At 37.0% G+C, this 19,586-nt stretch overlaps 1 protein-coding gene across 1 annotated transcript in view; it reads right to left on the bottom strand.

The window, feature by feature from the left end:
* The window catches only part of LOC106087471 (rap guanine nucleotide exchange factor 4), a 528,050-nt gene that overhangs the window by 410,632 nt on the left and 97,832 nt on the right, over positions 1–19,586 (bottom strand). The gene's annotated exons all lie outside the window — the stretch shown is intronic.

Below are 19,586 nucleotides of genomic sequence, written 5' to 3'. Positions count from 1 at the left end.
TGCGTCGACCCGAAAGGCTTCGGGTTAACCAAGTTTATTGACGGCAGTCCTCTGGCCTTCACCGCCACATCGTCTGCCCTTTCATTTCCCCTTACTCCGTTATGGCCCAGCATCCAAACGATGCGGATTTTCCCATCCTCAGAGAAGGTGTTAATCTCCTTCTTGCACTGCAAGACTGTTCGTGACTTTACCATCCTGGTTGTTATTGCCCTTATGGCAATTTTACTGCCAGTAAAAATATTCAGACTCGACGTCCTCGCGTTATCACTACACCACTTCACGCATTCCGTGATCGCCCGGATCTCCGCCTGCAGGACCGTATTGTGGTCGGAGAGTCTAAAACAAATCTCAGTCCCTGGGTTTTCAATGTAAACCCCAGGCCCACTCAGTCCTCTAGTTTTATCCATCCGTGTAACATGATCTTCCAGATGGCAATGTTAGGGTTCCGTCAATCCAAGGCTGGGCCGATGGCAGCAGTGCGTCGTACTCGACTTCAAGGTTCATACTTATTATTTCAACTCGATATTGAAATAAAAAAAATTGAATCGTAATCCCTTCGATTATTTCGATAGGGCAACTCAAAATAAAAAAACGTCCAAGCGATTTGGAGGTGAGAATAATTCTATTTTATTAATGTTATTTCATTCTACATGTTAGTTGTCCACAATGACTTATGTTACTTAAAAATATCTTACAAAGCGTTTTTGGTTCTTGCTTATTTGTTAAGTCTGTTTCGTTTCCTGCTTCCATCGTTGTTGGGAACGAAACAGTGTTATAAAAGTCTATGGAATTTTAAGTGTTGGATTCAAAATGTCTTACAAAGCATTTTTATTGAAAGAGTGAAATTATTTGGAATCGCAACATTGTCGTTACAAACAATTTAACAATTGGGTTGATGCAAAATATTTTGTGATGACATATCCGATTTTGGAAATAATAAAATTTAATGTATAAAATTATTTGGAATTTTGGAAATAACAAAATCGAATGTATAAAATTATTTGGAATCTTAAATGTCGTTCCAAATAATTTTGCTGATTTGTAGTTTTAATTGTAATTTGTTTGTTTTTATATAATTTCTATTTTTGATGTCGTAACACCCCCACCGTTAGTATGAGGCTCCGACGAAATTACAAATTTTTGTTTGGATTTAGAAATTAACATTACGCATATAGTTATTATACATATTACTATTATTACATCGATACTGTTACTTATTATTGTAAATTTATTGTTATGGTAAATGATTTGATCTAGGTTATTTTTATATTTTATTTGTTCCATGAAAAGGGATTCGAGTTCTATATTATTCAGTGTAAAATGTTCGGTTTCTTTAACCTTTGTTAAAATATTGGGTAAAATGATTTTATCATAAATTTTTATGTTTACATTCATATATGTTTTATTTAAAGCATCAATTTGGCAGTTTTCAAATTTGATTATAAAATTTCCAGTTTGTTTTAGTTTCATTTTGTTACAGTTATGAGTAATATTTGAAAGAAAATTTTTAAATATTAAGACACCTGGAATTATTTCTATTATCTCTGTGTCTTTCAAAAATTCCATTGGGCAATTTGCCTCTTCAAATAGTAAAATATTCTTTAGACATTCGTTGTTTACTTTTATCATATTTTTCATTAATTTGTTTTTCACATTATTTTCGAATATATTATTGTTTAAGTCAACTAATACCTCGTTTGTGTCGAGTATAATAGATTTATTTAACATATTTGGTATTGGTTCGAACTGAATTCTTGAAAAGTAGTTTTCAGACAAATGTGGAATTTGTAGAATAATTACTAAACTTTCGTTATGAAATGCAACTGAAACTTTAATATCCTTATAGCTGTCAAAGTCGGTTATGAGGTCTAGTTCTGTTTTGGTTAGGATGTTTGAAGGGATTATTCCTAATTTACTAGAAAATATTATCTGTCCTATATCGTCTATATGGTCTTTGAATAAGAGAATGTCGTTATTTATTTGGTAAATTTGTGTCATGTACGTAAATTCGTCTTCTAGCGTAGCTATCTTGTTTTGAAGGATGTTTTTGAAATCGTCTAAGTATTTGCCGATTTTGTATTGTTGTCGATTTATATGGTTTGTTATGTTTTGTATTTGTAAGGATAGAAAATTATTAACTTGTGTAAATGTATTTAATTTTCCAGTCAGATTAATTTGTCTGTCATTGAGAGATTTAAGTTTGTCTTCTATTTCTAATTCGTCGTCACTATCCATTGTTCCTGCTATTAGTTTAAGTCCTTTTCCTATTATATTCGCTAGTCCGCGTTTTGATTTAAGACGAGGATGTAAATTATCAACTTTAACTTGAAGTAATTCAAAGTTCTTATCAATTGTGTCTAAAAGGGGTTTATTATTAAATGTAGTCATTCTGAGGGCATTGATGTTTTCCGTTATAATATCCAGTGTGCGTTCGTATTCGGTCAGATTCAAGATTAATATTCAATAGGTCTGAATTCTCCTGTCTTTATTGGTACGTATCCGTTATTGTTAGTTAAGTCCTGGATGTCCATCGTTTGAGCCGTAATAGTTGTAATTAAAGTCAATATCAGTATCCGGTCCATAGCCTGGAAAGAATTGAAAGTTATTTCTATGTAGTTATTGTCGGATTGTCTCTGTCTTGGTATTGCTTCTTTGGTTTAACATGTGTTTTATAATATTTTAATTTTGTTACAGTATTTTCTATGTGATCATTGTCTATCTTTCTACTATCTATTTTCCTGTATTTCCTGTGATTTTTGCCACCTCTAATTTCTTTAATGAAGTTTGTTCCATCTTCCAGAATAACATCTTCTTTACCTTCGTTTCGTTTATGAATTGTCTTTTCCTTTTTCGAGACCATTAGATCGTGTATACCTTTATAGGAGTCTTCGTGAATTTTTCCATTAATAAAATCTATAGGTTTATGTCCGGTGGTACTGTGAATAGTATTATTATAGAATCCTATGATTCTAATCATTTTTTCCTCTATTGTCTCGCTATTGTTCCTGTCGTCATGTCGTAGTAGTCTTAAATGTTCATTTATTGTGTTATGTAATCGTTCGATGTCGGCGTTTGATGTATGGTTGCTGTTAGACGTATAGTGTATTTCTATGTTTTCCTCTGTTAGAAATTGCTGCATCGGTATGGCTTTAAATCCGAGTTCATTGTCGACGATAATCTTATCCATCTTTCCGAGGGTATTGATCATTTGAAGTAGTTTTACTTTAAATTCAGTCCAAGATCTTCCGTTTATCCGATATGCCATTGCATATTTAGAAAACTTATCTATAGACGTCATAAAAAGACTTTTGTTCAAGGAGTAAAATACGTCTATGTGTATGATTTCTCTAGGTTTTGACGGTGTATCAGTTATCTGAAGCGGTATTTTAGGCGGATTTCTATCGTATTTTTCAATATTGCATACTTCGCAGTTATTTATGAATTGTGTGGTCCTAAGTTTCAATTTTGGGTTGTAGATCCTCAGTTTTAATTCTTCGTAAACAGCTTGGATGCCTCTGTGGTTTTTGTCCAAGTGTTCTGCTTTAATTAGTTCTGTTAATTTTAATTCATCTTCAATATCTTCGAGTAGAGTTGTACATCTTACTATCTTTAATCCATTATCATTCGAAAATATTTCGCTGTATGTGGTACTGAATATATTGAAGAAGGGATCGTCGATAATTATTGCGTTGACTTGGGTAGGATGAAAGTGGGTTTTCAACAATTTTATAACTGAAGCTCTGTCTAATTCCTTAAAGTAAAATATTTTTCTAATTTTTCCAAATATAGTCAATGATCTTATTTTGGTCGAGCCTGATGTAATTTTCCTGATTATAGTTTGGTTCTTATAGAAATTTATCGGGGTTTTGCATTCTGTGATCATTGTATTTTCTTCAATTGTGTTTATTTCTGCTGTTTCGGGTCTTATTCTGGAAAGTGCATCAGCATTTCCATTTTTGGTGCCTTTCTTGTATCTGATCTCATAATCGAATTCTGATAATTTCAATCTCCAACGAACCAGTTTAGAGTTAGGTTCCTTTATCGAAAATAACCATGTCAAGGGTTTGTGGTCGGTTTCTATTATAAATTTTCTACCAAAGAGATAGGGTCGAAAATATTTAGTAGCCCAGACTATGGCTAATAACTCTTTCTCGATAGTACTGTAGTTTATTTCATGTTCGTTTAAGGTTCGGCTTCCAAAACATATAGGTCGATCATTTTGTGATAGTACTGCACCAAGGGCATAATTACTGGCGTCTGTGGTTAGAGTGAATATTTTAGAAAAATCTGGATATACTAGGATAGGATCATTAGTTAAAATCTTTTTCAAAGTTTCGAAACATTGGAGATATGATGGGTCTACTATGTTCAATTTGGCATCCTTTTTCAAGTATTTGGTCATGGGTTTGGTTAGATGAGAATAATCTTTAATAAATTTCCGGTAATATCCCGTAAGTCCAAGAAATTGCTTAATTTGTTTTGGTGTCTTTGGTATCGGAAAATTTACAACGCATTCTACCTTTGATGGGTTTGGTTTCACACCATCTTGAGTTACGATATGTCCAAGAAATTGTGTTTCTCTTTTACAGAATTCGGACTTATCTAGTTGAACTTTTAGGTTCGCGTTCTGCAGGCAATTAAAGATAAGTTTCAAAGACTCTATGTGCTCTTGAAGTGAAGTAGAAAATATTATAATGTCGTCAAGATAAACGAGACATATTTTGTTAATATAATCCTTCAATACAGTGTTCATTAGTCGTTGGAAGGTCGCGGGGGCTGTTTTAAGTCCGAAGGGCATTCTTAAGAATTCATAGTGCCCACCTTCCACAGTAAACGCAGTTTTATGCACATCAGATTCTTCGACTTCGATCTGGTAAAATCCTTTTGCTAGATCTAAAGTAGTAAAATACATACTTTTCCCCAATTTATCGAGGATTTCATCAATGTTTGGTATTGGATACCGATCGTTGATGGTCACTTCATTCAATTTCCTGTAGTCCACGACTAATCTCCATTTTTTATCACCGCTGGCATCTTCCTTTTTAGGAACGATCCATATTGGTGCGGAATACGGTGAGCTGCTATGTCGAATTATTCCGTTGTCAAGCATCTCCTGTATCTGCTTTTGTACCTCATCCTTATGGATGTAGGGGTATCGGTATGTTTTTGTACAAATTGGAATGTTGTCTATCGTATCTATTTTGTGCTTTATTTCACCAGTAAAGGTTAGCTTAGAATTTGGTTCATAGAATACATGTTGGTATTCTTTTATAATTCTTAATATTTGGGATTTTTCTTCTGAATTCATGTGCGATGTACGGATCTGTTGAAGAATTGGTTCTGTTTGTTGAAATTCTTCATTCACAATATAAAAGTTCTTGGAATTCACTGATGTTATTGCATCAGTATTAAGATAGATTTGGTCTAAACTATCTATAGACGTTTGTATTTCAAGTTTAAAATTCTGGACATTGTATATGCCTTCTTTTAGGATTACGCTTCCCGTGTTGTTTCGTTGTTCTGAAAAATGAACAAGTCCATTTTCTTCTGGTATTATAAATTGTACTGTGTGTGTGCCCGCATAAAATAAGGGAATTTTCTTATCATTTATCATCAAACTGTCGCTCGTGTAGTCTATTATTGCCCCAAAACGTTTTAGAACATCATTCCCAATTATTCCGTCATAATAATCGTGGAATTTACATTCTATTAGGTCAAAATTTTCCTTATCATCTCCTAGTTCAGAGAATAAAGGAACACGGTAAATGGTAGTGGTTTCGACGCGATTTTGCAGTGTTTTCAAGGTCAAGGGTCCTGTCTTTATTTTCCATTTTGGGTCGCATAAACCGGGATTCACTATTGAATGAGTTGCTCCGGTATCTATAATGAACTTTAAATAATCTTTCACGATTATATGGGGTAATTTTCCCCGGAGGCTACTGTAAGAAAATTTTGGGATGATTCGATATTATTTCGAGCCGGGTTATCTGCTGGTTGGTAATTAGAAGGGGGTCCTTGGTATTCTATCTGTTCTTGTTTTGTGATCTGCTCCTCCCAATTGTTGCCATAAGTATATTGGTTATTAACGTTGATTTGATCATTGTTCTGCACCATATTTATATCCATTGGTTCTGCAGGTGGTAGGTTGTTTCTTTGGTAGTAGTTAGGGTTTCGAATATTTTGTTGAGGATAATATTGATTATTATGCTGTTTAGGAGGGTTTCCATTGTATTTGTTTGGTTGGTAATTGTTATCCCTTTGTTGAAAACTATTACCCTGAAAGCTTTTATTATATTGATTGCCCTGATTTTGTACCGGTTTGTAGCTATTATTTCCTTGATTATATCTATTATTTTGATACGAATTAATTTGTTGCTGTCTGTTATTATTCTGGGGTTGACGCTTGTCTGTTTTATTTTCCTGACCTTTATATTGGGTTTGGTATGAATTGTTTGATCTGTTCGGTTGTCTCGTGTTAGAATTGAAGATACCATTTGCCTGTGTAGTATAAGCATATCCGGACTGAAACAGTATATCCATAGCAGTTTCCAGAGAGTCTGGATTTCTACATGTTATTATAGTCTTCATGGGTTCGGGCAATTTTTCCCTGAATATCCCCAACGCCGTTTTCATGTTATTCCTAGCACATTCACTTGTTGCTGGGCCCGATCCTAGTAGGGTAATCGTCTTGTTATTTAAACTCCTAAGGCCAGTTTTAATTTCATTATAAAATTCAACACTATTTGATCTGAACGTCACGCTCTTCAGTTTGTCGAACAATTCCTCTAAGCTGTGTCTGTCGCCGAAATTATTTATAAGGATCTGTTTTACATCGTTCCAGGATTCGGCCTGGCAATTTATCTCAACAATTTCCCTAGCTTTCCCTCTTAGTCTGCCTTTTATGATGTCAGAGAACAGATATTGAGATGGTTCATCGTAAGCTCTAAGGATAGGGTGGACTCTGTCTATTAAATTGATAAAAGTTTGGAGATCTCTATAGTCTCCACTGAATTCTGGAAGGTTTCCTAAATATTTAAGGGGATCAATTCTAACAGATAGAGGAGGTGGATTTGAAGTGTCAGTAGCCATATCGTCAAGCGAAAAGTTTATACTGGGGAAAAAAAATGTTTACCGCTGTCTAGTGTAATTGTTAGATATGTTTCTACATTCGTAATTTTGAAACAAAATATCGAACAAAAGAAAAACTAATTAATCAATTTGAATGTCACTTTAGAGAAGGAAAAAAAAAATTTTACCCAAGGTTTTTGTTCAAAGATATTCTCTTTTTGTTTATTAATTTTTATTAAAATGGGAATCGCAGCAATATATTGAGAGAATTTTCTTACTTTTAAATAAAAATTAACCTTAATGAATTTATCTAGATTCAAAGGACAATTCGGTAATATTTTCATAAAATTTAAGAATGCATTTCACAATATAAATAAAGCGTATATAGAATTAGATCTAGGCTTACTTAGATGTTGTTAGATGCTGGGTTGGCTACTTTGTCGTCTTCAATTTTGATGTCAGTTGATTGCTGTGGATCTTCGTCCTGTGTTGTCAATATTGGAATTGGTTCTTTTTTGGTATTAGATGTTGTTAGATGTTGTGTTGGCTTCTTGTCGTCTAAAATTTTGATGTCAGTTGATTGCTGTGGATCTTCATCCTGTGTTGTCAATATTGGAATTGGTTCTTTTCTTGGGAAATTTCACAGATTAGATTTTAATAGACACTTCCTCTTTGTGTTGTAGTCTTTGTTGATCTTAGATTTCACTGTTGTATGTTCGTTTCGCAATTGTTTTTTCTTTTTTTTGATCGTTTAGCAGTTGTGTTTTTTTTTTATTTGTTCTATTAAAATAAAACTCTTCTTTTAATATCTTTGTTTATTTTAATAAACAGTTTTTCTTTATTTAATTGATTTGTTTAATTTTCTTATCTTTCACTTCAGTTTATTTGTCACGTTTCACTTTCATTTGCTTATTGATTTACTTAACTTATTGAATGCACATTGAGTTCTTTCACCGCGTTAATGCGTAAAAACGAACAAAGGGGTACGGTTTAATTAATTTACACCGAGGATCCTTTGCGCGGATCCTACCGACTGCGCCACTTATTATTTCAACTCGATATTGAAATAAAAAAAATTGAATCGTAATCCCTTCGATTATTTCGATAGGGCAACTCAAAATAAAAAAACGTCCAAGCGATTTGGAGGTGAGAATAATTCTATTTTATTAATGTTATTTCATTCTACATGTTAGTTGTCCACAATGACTTATGTTACTTAAAAATATCTTACAAAGCGTTTTTGGTTCTTGCTTATTTGTTAAGTCTGTTTCGTTTCCTGCTTCCATCGTTGTTGGGAACGAAACAGTGTTATAAAAGTCTATGGAATTTTAAGTGTTGGATTCAAAATGTCTTACAAAGCATTTTTATTGAAAGAGTGAAATTATTTGGAATCGCAACATTGTCGTTACAAACAATTTAACAATTGGGTTGATGCAAAATATTTTGTGATGACATATCCGATTTTGGAAATAATAAAATTTAATGTATAAAATTATTTGGAATTTTGGAAATAACAAAATCGAATGTATAAAATTATTTGGAATCTTAAATGTCGTTCCAAATAATTTTGCTGATTTGTAGTTTTAATTGTAATTTGTTTGTTTTTATATAATTTCTATTTTTGATGTCGTAACAGTTCATCTCAGGTATCAAATAGGAAACCTCTCCACTTCTTTCCAGGTTTCCTATAGTCGCCTCGATTATACCGCTATGGTATGAGCTGCTCCCATCCTCAATCCATTCTCCCATCGCCTTGGAAGTCTTGGGCCCATAAAAGGCGCATTTATTGTCCGATTTCGCAAATTTCCGAAATTTGGGACAGTGAATTAGGCTCTTCGACAACTTTCTGCAATTTGGCCCAGATCGGTTAAGATGTGGATATTGCTGTCATATAGATCGATCTCTCGATTTAAAGTCTTGACCCCACAAAAAGCACATTTATAATCCGATATCGTTGAAATTTAACAGTGACTTTTGTTAGGCTTTTCAACATGCATGTCGTATATGGTTCAGATCGGTCTATATTTGGATATGCCTAGCAAAAAGCCAATATTTCTTCAACATAATTGAACAATGACTTGTACTTATTAGACCTCTCAATATGCGTGTTGAATTTGGTCCAAATCGGACAATATTTCGATTAAGTTGATATGGGGGCATAAATTATGCATTTTTCACCGGCTTATGACAAAAGGTGGTTTACATATATACCCGAGGTAGTGGGTATTAGAAAGTGATTCTGAGTCGATGGGTACACAAACAAATGCACTAAGTTATATACCCTGTACCCCAGTAGTGATGCAGGGTATAATCAAATGAGCTTGTTTGGAAAATAGTTTGCCTTCTCTAACCTTCTCTAATGAGAACTTTTTAGTTTGATAATTTCTGTTACGTGCGCCGTCAAGAGGACACTTATTTAAACAGTTACAAGCATTCTAAACATTGTTATAGAAATTCCCAATTTTTTAATTGATTTTCATTAATAAATAAAATATTTATGGCTTTTAAATAAGTGATACAATTGTGTGCTATTTCTAGAGCTTTCTGGTTGGCTTTTGAATTACCAACCGATTCCACGGACTTATACATTTTTAATATACTCTTACTCGTAAATCGATCCAGGATTCCATTCACTATGTATCCTCCATGTAGTCTTTGAAAGAGAAAAATGTTTTCCATTTTTCTTTGTCTACTTTTTCTTGCCCCTTAGCCCACAAGCATTGCATGAAAACTGGAAAGGGGTTGCGTGTAACACGCCAAACTGAGTATTAATTTCTTCGTCTGTTTTCTTCCGTGAGGCTATGCAATTCAATTTTCGGTAAAGTGTCACTAGTGAACACACAATTCCCCACCAAACATTTCAAGGCTTTTTGGAAGGCAATGCAGGTATGGAACGCTAACATACAGCATCCATCCAACAATAACAGAAGATAAACTATGAAAAATGGAAATGCATTTTCTTTTTTTTTCTTCTTTCTTTTTGGTGGGGCGAATGGTTATGGTGATGGTGCACTCCATCGCATCACATCGCCGTAAATGTAATTAAATTTAGTGCAATGAAATGGGAAAGGAAATGTTCCCATTTGTCAACAATGAATGCAAAGGGGTCGTTTGTGAAAAGGTCCAAAGGGTATGGGGACCAACAACGAGAATTGTGTGATGTTCCTTTCATTGATTGGCGCAGCTGAAGGCAGCGACTGACTTTTAAGCAACTAGGGGGGCATGAGTGAGAAACAATTTCGTTGAATTGAAATGAAATGCATATTAAATGGTTTTTCCCCCAACTGTTCTACTCGAATGTATGTTTGGAATTTTGTTTGAGAAACTACGCAGACATTTCAACATGAACTTTCACATTTAAGTACCTTGTGCTAGCCTTAGGTGCTCAGCAAACATAAATGCTTCAAAGGACCTTGAATCTAACGAGCCTTATGTTTTAAAAATCCCCGTTTTTTCCTCTTCTTTCTTAAATTGTTTGGAGTTTTAATGTTATTTGGAACAAACAAGAGACATAAGATGATTGCCCAATATCCTGAGGTTGCCTGCATAGGGAAACGCTTTATTTCTTTAATAACATATTTTCATGCATATATGCAAAAAGTAAGCAACGACGAAAATCAGGCCGAGCCTGCTTTATGATACCCTTCCATGTAATGCTCTTTGTATGATTTCATACCAAATGGATTGGGATGCAACTTTCCAGTAATTTCGTCTGATTTCAATGAAAACTTCTTCTTTTATAAACCCAAAAAACGGGCCTGTATACAGCTATACCAAACTATAGTCCGGGAAGGATAACGGAGGCTTCAAAATAATTGCAAATTTTGCCGAAATCGGGTAAAAATTAGCTCTTGAATAATTCTGCTAGTAACCCATCGGCTCCTACTGCCTAGTTTGTATCAGCAATACTCTACATTGTCATCACTGATGTGTTCTTTGGTATAATCAAAGACGCCACAAACGAACAGCCGCAGCAATAAGACGATTTCGATATATGACAAGGTCAAATACTTAGGTGTTATCTTGGACAGCAACCGGAATTGAAAGTGTCACATTCAGGAGCGTACTGAGAAGGCTCACAGATGTTGGGCACTATGTAGACGGGCCGTAGGCTCGAAATGGGGCCTGAATCCTGATGGTCCACTGGCTCTACAGGAGCGTGATTAGACCAATACTTACTAACGCCTCAGTAGTTTAGTGGAATGCTATGGATAAAAAATGCAGTCTTGCAGTGTAAGAAGGAGATTAACGCCTTCTCTGAGGGTGGCAAAATCCGCATCGTTTGGGTGCCGGGCCATAACGGAGTAAGGGGAAGTGAAAAGGCAGACGATTTGGCGGTGAAGGCCAGAGGACTGCCGTCAATAAACTTGGTTAACCCGAAGCCTTTCGGGTCGACGCAGTCCGAGTTAAGGGAGTGGGGAACGAATGCGCATGCAACATAGTGGAAACGGTCGGTAGGACGGCGAAAATCCTATGCTGGGATCCAGATCGTGAGAAGACGAGGCTATTACTGAAAGGAAGCAGGAAGGAGGTCAGTATAGCTATTGGTATTATAACGGGACACATAGGACTACGAGCTCACTTATGTAAAATCGGTGCGGCAAGTGATAGCATGTGTAGGGCATGCGAGGAGGATGATGAGACGTTGGAGCATTTCCTTTGTCATTGCCCGGCTTTCGCGTACAACAGATACCGGTACTTAGGTGGAGACACAATATCAGACATGAACCAACTTAGGAGAGTGGCATTGAAAACAATTAAGGATTTTGTAAGTAGCACGGAATTCCTAACTTAAAATTTTCTTTTTAGAGGTTACTTTATAGTTTTAAGAGCGCACAAGAAGCCGATTCCTCGCTTAGGTGTAAGTCCGTATGTGTATGTCCTTTTCAACCAAATCTAACCTAACACCCCGAAATATGCGTCTAAGACTTCATAATGTATATATATTTTTCATCATCATGACAATTTAAGTCGATCTAACCATGTCCGTCCGTTTGTCTGTCTGTCCGTCTGCCCGCGCGTCAGCCTGTCTGTCGAAAGTTCGCAAACTTTTGAAGGAGTAAAGCTAGGTGCTTGATATTTTGCACAAATACTTCTGATTTCCACATTACATTCCACTAATTTCCCCTATGTTGGTTCATATCAAGTGCTATTATATTTGTAATTGTCCCCGAAAACCGCGCAATGACATAGAAAGTGATCAAACGCTTAGTACGATAGAATTGCAAAAATCTAGCAAAAAATCTGCCATTTGAGAATGGGTAGAGATAATACTTTGAGCTGAGATATTGTAGTGATCATGATCATGCCTCTTGCCAGACCCCTAAATTTGGTCACGTCGGCAAATTGATAGTTTTGCTAGGGGTGCTATATCATTTGAGGTTCGATTTTTAAAATTGTGGTTAATACGAGAAGAGATATTGTAACTTTCAAACGGACTTTTTTTTAGGGATTTTTAAGAAACTCACAGGCCTGCCAGAATTCTCCCGGACTACCTAGGGTCTTGATATATTGATAACACCACAACTCTACCATTTAAAATTGCAATGAGTTATCTCTCCTGTTCTCGTACGGCAGATTGTTTTTTGATTCTATCCGACTGTGCAAGGCGCCTCGGTAGCCGAGTTGGTAGTGTGTTCGGGTTGCTAAAGTGGGGTCATAAGTGCTTTGAAAGAGTGAAGCGCTCGTCATTTGGGAAACATTTTTACTATTAGTGCAGTTCAGTTCTGCAACTGCAATCGGACAATAAATGCGCCTTTTATGGATCCAAAACCTTATATCGAGAGATCGGTCTATATGGCAGGTATATACAAATTGTGACCGATTTGGGCCAAAATAAAAAAGAATGTTTAAGGACCTAACACAACTCACTGTCCCGAATTTCGGCGACATCGGGCAATAAATACGCCTTTTATGGGCCCAAGACCTTAAATCGAGAGGTCGGTCGATATGGCAGCTATATCCAAATCTTGACCGATCTGAGCCAAACTGAAAAAATATGTCGACTTGCATAACACAACTCACTGTCCCAAATTTCTGTAAAGACTATAGCGTGATTTCAACAGACAGACGGACGTACATGGCTAGATCATCTCAGATCTTCACGCTGATCAAGAATATATATACTTTATAGGATATTTCGATGTGTTGCAAACTGAGTTACAAAATGAATATACCCCATCCTTCGGTGGTGAGTATAAAAATAACAAATAAGAGCGTGCTAAGTTTGGCCGGGCCGAATCTTATATACCTTCTGCCATGGATCGCATTTGTCGAGTTCTATGCGCAGTATCTCTTTTTAGGCAAACAATGAATATTGAATAAGAGTATGCTGTTGTGTAATATTTCAGTTCATTCGGATAACAATATCCCCCTTGTAGGGGCTCAAGAAGCAAAAACGGGAGATCGGTGAGAGAAGCCGATGTACAAAATTTCTTCCAAATCATATGAGAATTGCGCCCTCTAGAGGCTCAAGAAATCAAGATCCTAGATCGGTTTATATGGCAGCTGTATCAGGTTATGTACCGATTTGCGCCATACTTAACACAGTTATTGAAAGTCAAAACAAAACACCTCCTGCAAAATTTCAGTCAAATCGGACGAGAATTGCGCCCTCTAGAGGCTCAAGAAGTCACGACCCAAGGTCGGTTTATATGGCAGCCATATAAAATCATGGACCGATTTGGCCGATACAATCCCAACCGACCTACATTAATAAAAAGTATTTGTGCAAAATTTCAAGCGGCTAGCTTAACTCCTTCGAAAGTTAGAGTGCTTTCGACTGACAGACGGCCGAGGTGTTAAGAGCCCTGAAAAAAGTCACCACACTTTAAAGCCTTGAGACATAGATAACGATCTTTGTTGAAGATTTACTCTCCAAATGGTAATACATTTCAAAACGGAGGCCACCGTGGCGCAGAGGTCCTATGACACCAAACGCCTGGGTTCAAATTCTGTCGTGAACATCAGCAAAGATTTCAGCGGTGGTTATCTCCTTCCTAACGTTGGCTACATTTGTAAGGCATGCTGCCATGTCAGAACTTCTCTACCAAGTGGTGTCGCACTGCGGCATGCCGTTCGGAATCGGCATAATAAGGAGGCCCCTCATTACTGATCTCAAACTCTAATAGGAATGCACTCATTGATAGGAGAGAAGTATCCCCTGTGCTTTAATGGAATGTTCATGGGAAATTTAGTAGTAGTATACATTGATAAAAAACTGATACCAAACCTGCTTATTTCGATACCATACGATATTGATGGTGAAACATCTCCCTATAATGTCAAAATCAAACTGCCTGGTATGGATTAAATATTGGGTTGCCCAAAAAGTAATTGCGGATTTTTTAAAAGAAAGTAAATGCATTTTTAATAAAACTTGGAATGAACTTTAATCAAATATACTTTTTTTACGCTTTTTTTCTAAAGCAAGCTAAAAGTAACAGCTGATAACTGACAGAAGAAAGAATGCAATTACAGAGTCACAAGCTGTGAAAAAATTGTGTTAAGAGGTGTTGCAAACAGAATGATGAAATTAGTATACCCCCATCCTTTGGTGGAGGGTATAAAAATCGAACTACAAAAAATAAAGTCGAATAATGAAACCAGTGGAGATATTGTAGACCTCAAGCGAACTTTTTCGTACGGATTTTTAAGCACTATCAAAAAAATTTTGAAAATCAGACCTTAAAAAAGGGGGTTTGGGGTCGCGAACAATTGTTCGAAATACCGAGGTGACCAATTTTAGAGGCCTGCCAAAAGGCTCCAGGACAACCTACCTACGATCTTATTAACACTTGAGCTCTAAATGCTTTAAATTGCAAAGAGATATCTCTTCCCGTTCTTAAACGACATATTTTTTACTAGTTTTTGTCGATTTTCTCCCACAAGAATACAAATATGATGCCGACAATTCTTAATAGCCTCCTTCGTCTGATATTAAATTGATAACAAATGGTATTAAAAGAAATCGCCAATTACGCGAATAAAATAATACCAGCCGGTATAGGTAAAGTACCGTCCCTTTTCTGCTATCAGTGCAGGAATTGAATACTGGCCAACATAAACTAAATGTTTTGCTTAAAATTTTTTAAAATCTCGTTGGCGTATAAAATTGTGTGTTATTCTACTATGGCACCACATACAATTACATTTAATTTGAACAAAAAAAAAAAATGTGTCCTTGTGATGTAAAGCCCTTGAAGCTTTCAGTTATTCAGGCCCTGCAATTATTTTGGATAATATGGCGAAGGACAAACAAACATTGTGCACACGCACACATATCAGCTATGACTATGCTGTCAGTTGTGGTTTTCTGTGAAATGTGGTGATATGGAAATGAAACATGAGGGGTAAGAGGCCATGAGGCGTCTACCTTGAATATCTGAGAAAGGATGTCATATAAATCCCAGTGCCTTAGTGCAACAGAATGCACTCGGGCGAATGTGCCACATATATAGGAAAAGTTTTTTTTAAGGAGCTATTCCCCAAAGGGACTTATGTCAGGAAATTATATTTGAAAATTTCAGTAAGAACTCATTGTCGAAATCATAAACTACCATGGGAATAATTTTCACATGTAATCCTATGGAATGACAAGGGACCATTTCTTTAACAGAAAAAATGGACATGTAAAACGGCTTTAGTTGTCCTCACATTGCAACTTACGAAACATAGTTTCCTACATAAGTTTTCTTATATCAACAACCATAGTCTACTGATATTAAATTATACAATATACCATGGGAGTTATTGTAGTTGCATGGACGACAACTCTATCACCACTGCACTCAAACACATGCATTGGAACAAGAACAGCTAGCAGGTAGGTTGTCGAGCTTGGTTATTGCCGTACTTATATCATAAAGGCGTTATCGCATTAAATTCAATATAAGTACAACACACCAACGTATGGCTCTTGAAGCCTTCACACCGAAAAATATACGATGAGATTCCTTAACCAAGAATCGAAACGCATTATACTATGGTGGGTTTTGACTTTACCTTTCCATTGTTTTACTTTCCTATTGCAAAAAAATCTTAGATCATTGAGCTCGTCTCGAAAACAAAAATTAAATGTGAAGGACGACGTTTGTAGTTTTGCAAGTTCTAAGCGACAATTCACCAAAAGCACTACGACGCTTTCATGGGTATTAGATTACGACTCCTGGGTGTGGTGATACTTACAGAACTAAACAAACTAGCCCCGAAAAAAGTCCACACACTTTAAAGTCTTGAGCCAATGATTACGATCTTTGCTGAAGGTTAACTCTACAAATGGTAATACATTTTAAAATGGAAGCCAATGCCAAACGCCTGGGTTCAAATCCTGCCGTGAACTTCAACAAAATTTACAGCGGTGGTTATCGCCTTCCTAACGCTGGCTACATTTGGAAGGTATGCTGCCATATTAGAACTTCTCTACCAAGTGGTGTCGCACTGCGGGACGCCGTTCCGAATTGGCATAAAAAGGGATGCCCCTCATCACTGATCTCAAACTCTAATAGGACTGCACTCATTGATATGAGAGAAGTATCCCCTGTGCTTTAATGGAATGTTCATGGGAAATTTATTAGAAGTATACATTGATAAAAAACTGATACCAAACCTGCTTATTTCGATAGCATATGATACTGATGGTGGAACATCTCCGTATATTATCAAAACCAAACTGTCTGGTACGGATTAAATATGCAAATGCAAATTTTGCCAGTGAACGTTCCACTAAGGAACAGGGGCAAACTTCTCACATATCAATTAGTGCAGTCAAGTTTAAGCTCAATGATAAGGGGCCCCCTTTTATAGCCGAGTCCGAACGACGAGCCGCAGTACGACATCTCTTTGAAGAGAAGTTTGACATGACATAGTACTTCACAAAAGTCGCCAGCATTAGGAGGGGAAAACCACCGGAGAAATTTTTTTCTGATGGTCTCGCCAGGATTCGAACCCAGGCGTTCAGCGTCATAGGCGGACATGCTAACCTCTGCGCCACGGTGGCCTACGGATTACACTACGGGTTAAATATAAAACGATAAGAGTCGTTTGTTATAAGATGTATTTATAAACAAACAGGTATTGCTTTTAGTACCAAACGACAATTGGCTTTAGTACTGAACTGAGATAGTTTTAATACCATTACTGTTATCACCTGCAAATTTAATCCCTTAATGTATTGACGACAATGTCAACAGGATTACGAATACAAAAGTAGGGTCTCTCGAAGATAGTTGTCCTCCTCGAGAAAGGAAATCTGGCCAACAAAACCTCTGGATGACTGGGAAGATTCGGAAAGAGGTCCGCAGATTTTATAGCAGAGCACGTCGTAGAAAAGCGGAAGTTTCTTTGCACGAGTATTACACATGGCTCATACAAAACAAGTAAAAGCGTGCTAAGTTTGGCCGAGCCGAATCTTATATACCCTCCACCATGGATCACATTTGTCGAGTTCTTTCCCGGTATCTCTTTTAAGACAAACAAAGGATACAAGAAAATAATTGCTATACTAATTGAAGTGAATGTTGAAGACCACAGTAGAAGTCTATGTGTGAAATTTCAGGCAAATCGAATAAGAATTTTGCTTTTTAGGGGCTCAAGAAGTAAAATAGGGAGATCGGTTTATATGGGAGCTGAATCAGGCTAAAGGCCGATTCAGACACATTGGACACGTATGTTGGAGGTCATGGGAGAAGCCGTTGTACAAAATTTCAACCAAATTGGATAATTATTACGCCCTCTAGAGGCTCAAGAAGTCAAGATCCCAGATCGGCTTATATGACAGCTATATCTGGTTATGGACAGATTTAAACTATACATGGCACAGTTGTTGGAAGTCATAACGAAATACGGCATGCGAAATTTCAGCCAAATCGGATCGAAATTGCGCCCTCTAGAGGCTCAAGAAGTCAAGACCCCAGATAGGTTTGTGTGAAAGTTATATCAGGTTATGGACCGATTTAAACCATAACTGGCACAGTTGTTGAAATTAGCGTGCTTTCGACAGAAAGACGGACGGACGGACTTGGCTAGATCGACTTAAAATGTCATGACGATCAAAAATATATTTACATTATGGAGTCTTAGACGAATATTTCGAGGCATTACGAACAGAATGACGAAATTAGTATACCCCCATCCTATGGTGGAGGGTATACAAATTATCAGAGCGGCAAAACGTGCCTCCTGGAAGCTTTCTGCGAACAGGTCGTTGGGTCAATAACGCCTTTAAAGATGAAAAAGTTTCTCTCAAAAACCCATGTCCAAACTGAAACGCTAGTAGACGACATGGAAGTGAGAGCAGAGATAACGGGGGGCATGCTTAGGCTTTTGGTGAAAATGCATTTTTCACAGTATACGACGGGAATCGCGGAGACACCGGAATCGTGGAATAATGAGATTGATCGAAGGCTAACCATAACGGAATTTATAATGAAGAAAGAATTGAGGTGCTTCAAACCATTTAAGTTCGGAAACCGATCATCTGGCACCCCATATGGCCACTATATCCACCGCGTGCTACGACTTGCATACACTCCAATAGTTTTGCAGGATGTAAGGATGGTATTTATAACCAAACCCGGCAAGGCAAGTTAGGTGACACCAAAGGTCCACAGACCTAATAGCTTTACATCCTTTCTACTCAAAACCATGGATCGTATTGTGGAAACGATGATAAAGAGAAGAACATCTTGCGAACTGCTCAAATACAAACAGCATGCCTATGTCAAGGAAGGTCGGTGGAGACTGCCATGCACGAGGTTGTGATTTTATGCACAACCTCGTGCATGGCAGTCTCCACCAAAGAAGAAGAATCCATCAATGTCAAGACGTACACACTGGCGGCATGCATTGACATCGAGGGGGCTTTTAACAATGTGCGGGGCGACACACTGATCCAATCCTTAGACCAGTACCGAGTGGACCCGGTCCTTAAAGACTGGATAAACCAAATGCTCAGAAGCAGGTGGATAAATTGTTTGTCCCATGGCATAAATATAAGGGAGAAAATGGCACAGGGCACGCTACAGGGGGCATTTTATCGCCACTCCTATGGGTGACCACCATATATTACCTATTACGGATGCTGACTGAGGAGGGAAAAAGTTATAAAACTTCTATGGGACAAGGATCCGAACGAGCTATGCAGAAGGGTCGAAAGGATCTTGCATATGGCATATGACTGGGCTAGACCCAGAGATCTCAATGTTAACCAAGAGAAGACTGAAATATGCCTGTTCACGTTTCCTCAATAATTTCGATATCTGACAAAGTCGAATAATTAGGAGTGATCTTAGGTAGGAAACTGAATTGGAAGTGTCACATACGGGAGCATACCGAGTAGGTTTGCAGATGTTAGGTACTATGTAGACGGGCTGATGAATGAAGCTTGAATCCGAGGATAGTCCACTGGCTCTATGAGAGCGTGACTACTTATACCTCAGTAGTTTGGTGAACTGCAATGGAGAAAAAGTGAAAGGTAAGGATTATACAAGAGGTTCAAAGAACATGTTGTTTTGGCATGT

The sequence above is a fragment of the Stomoxys calcitrans genome, chromosome 5, assembly GCF_963082655.1.
Source record: "Stomoxys calcitrans chromosome 5, idStoCalc2.1, whole genome shotgun sequence".
NCBI lineage: Eukaryota > Metazoa > Arthropoda > Insecta > Diptera > Muscidae > Stomoxys > Stomoxys calcitrans.
This window is presented reverse-complemented; position numbering and strand designations above follow the sequence as displayed.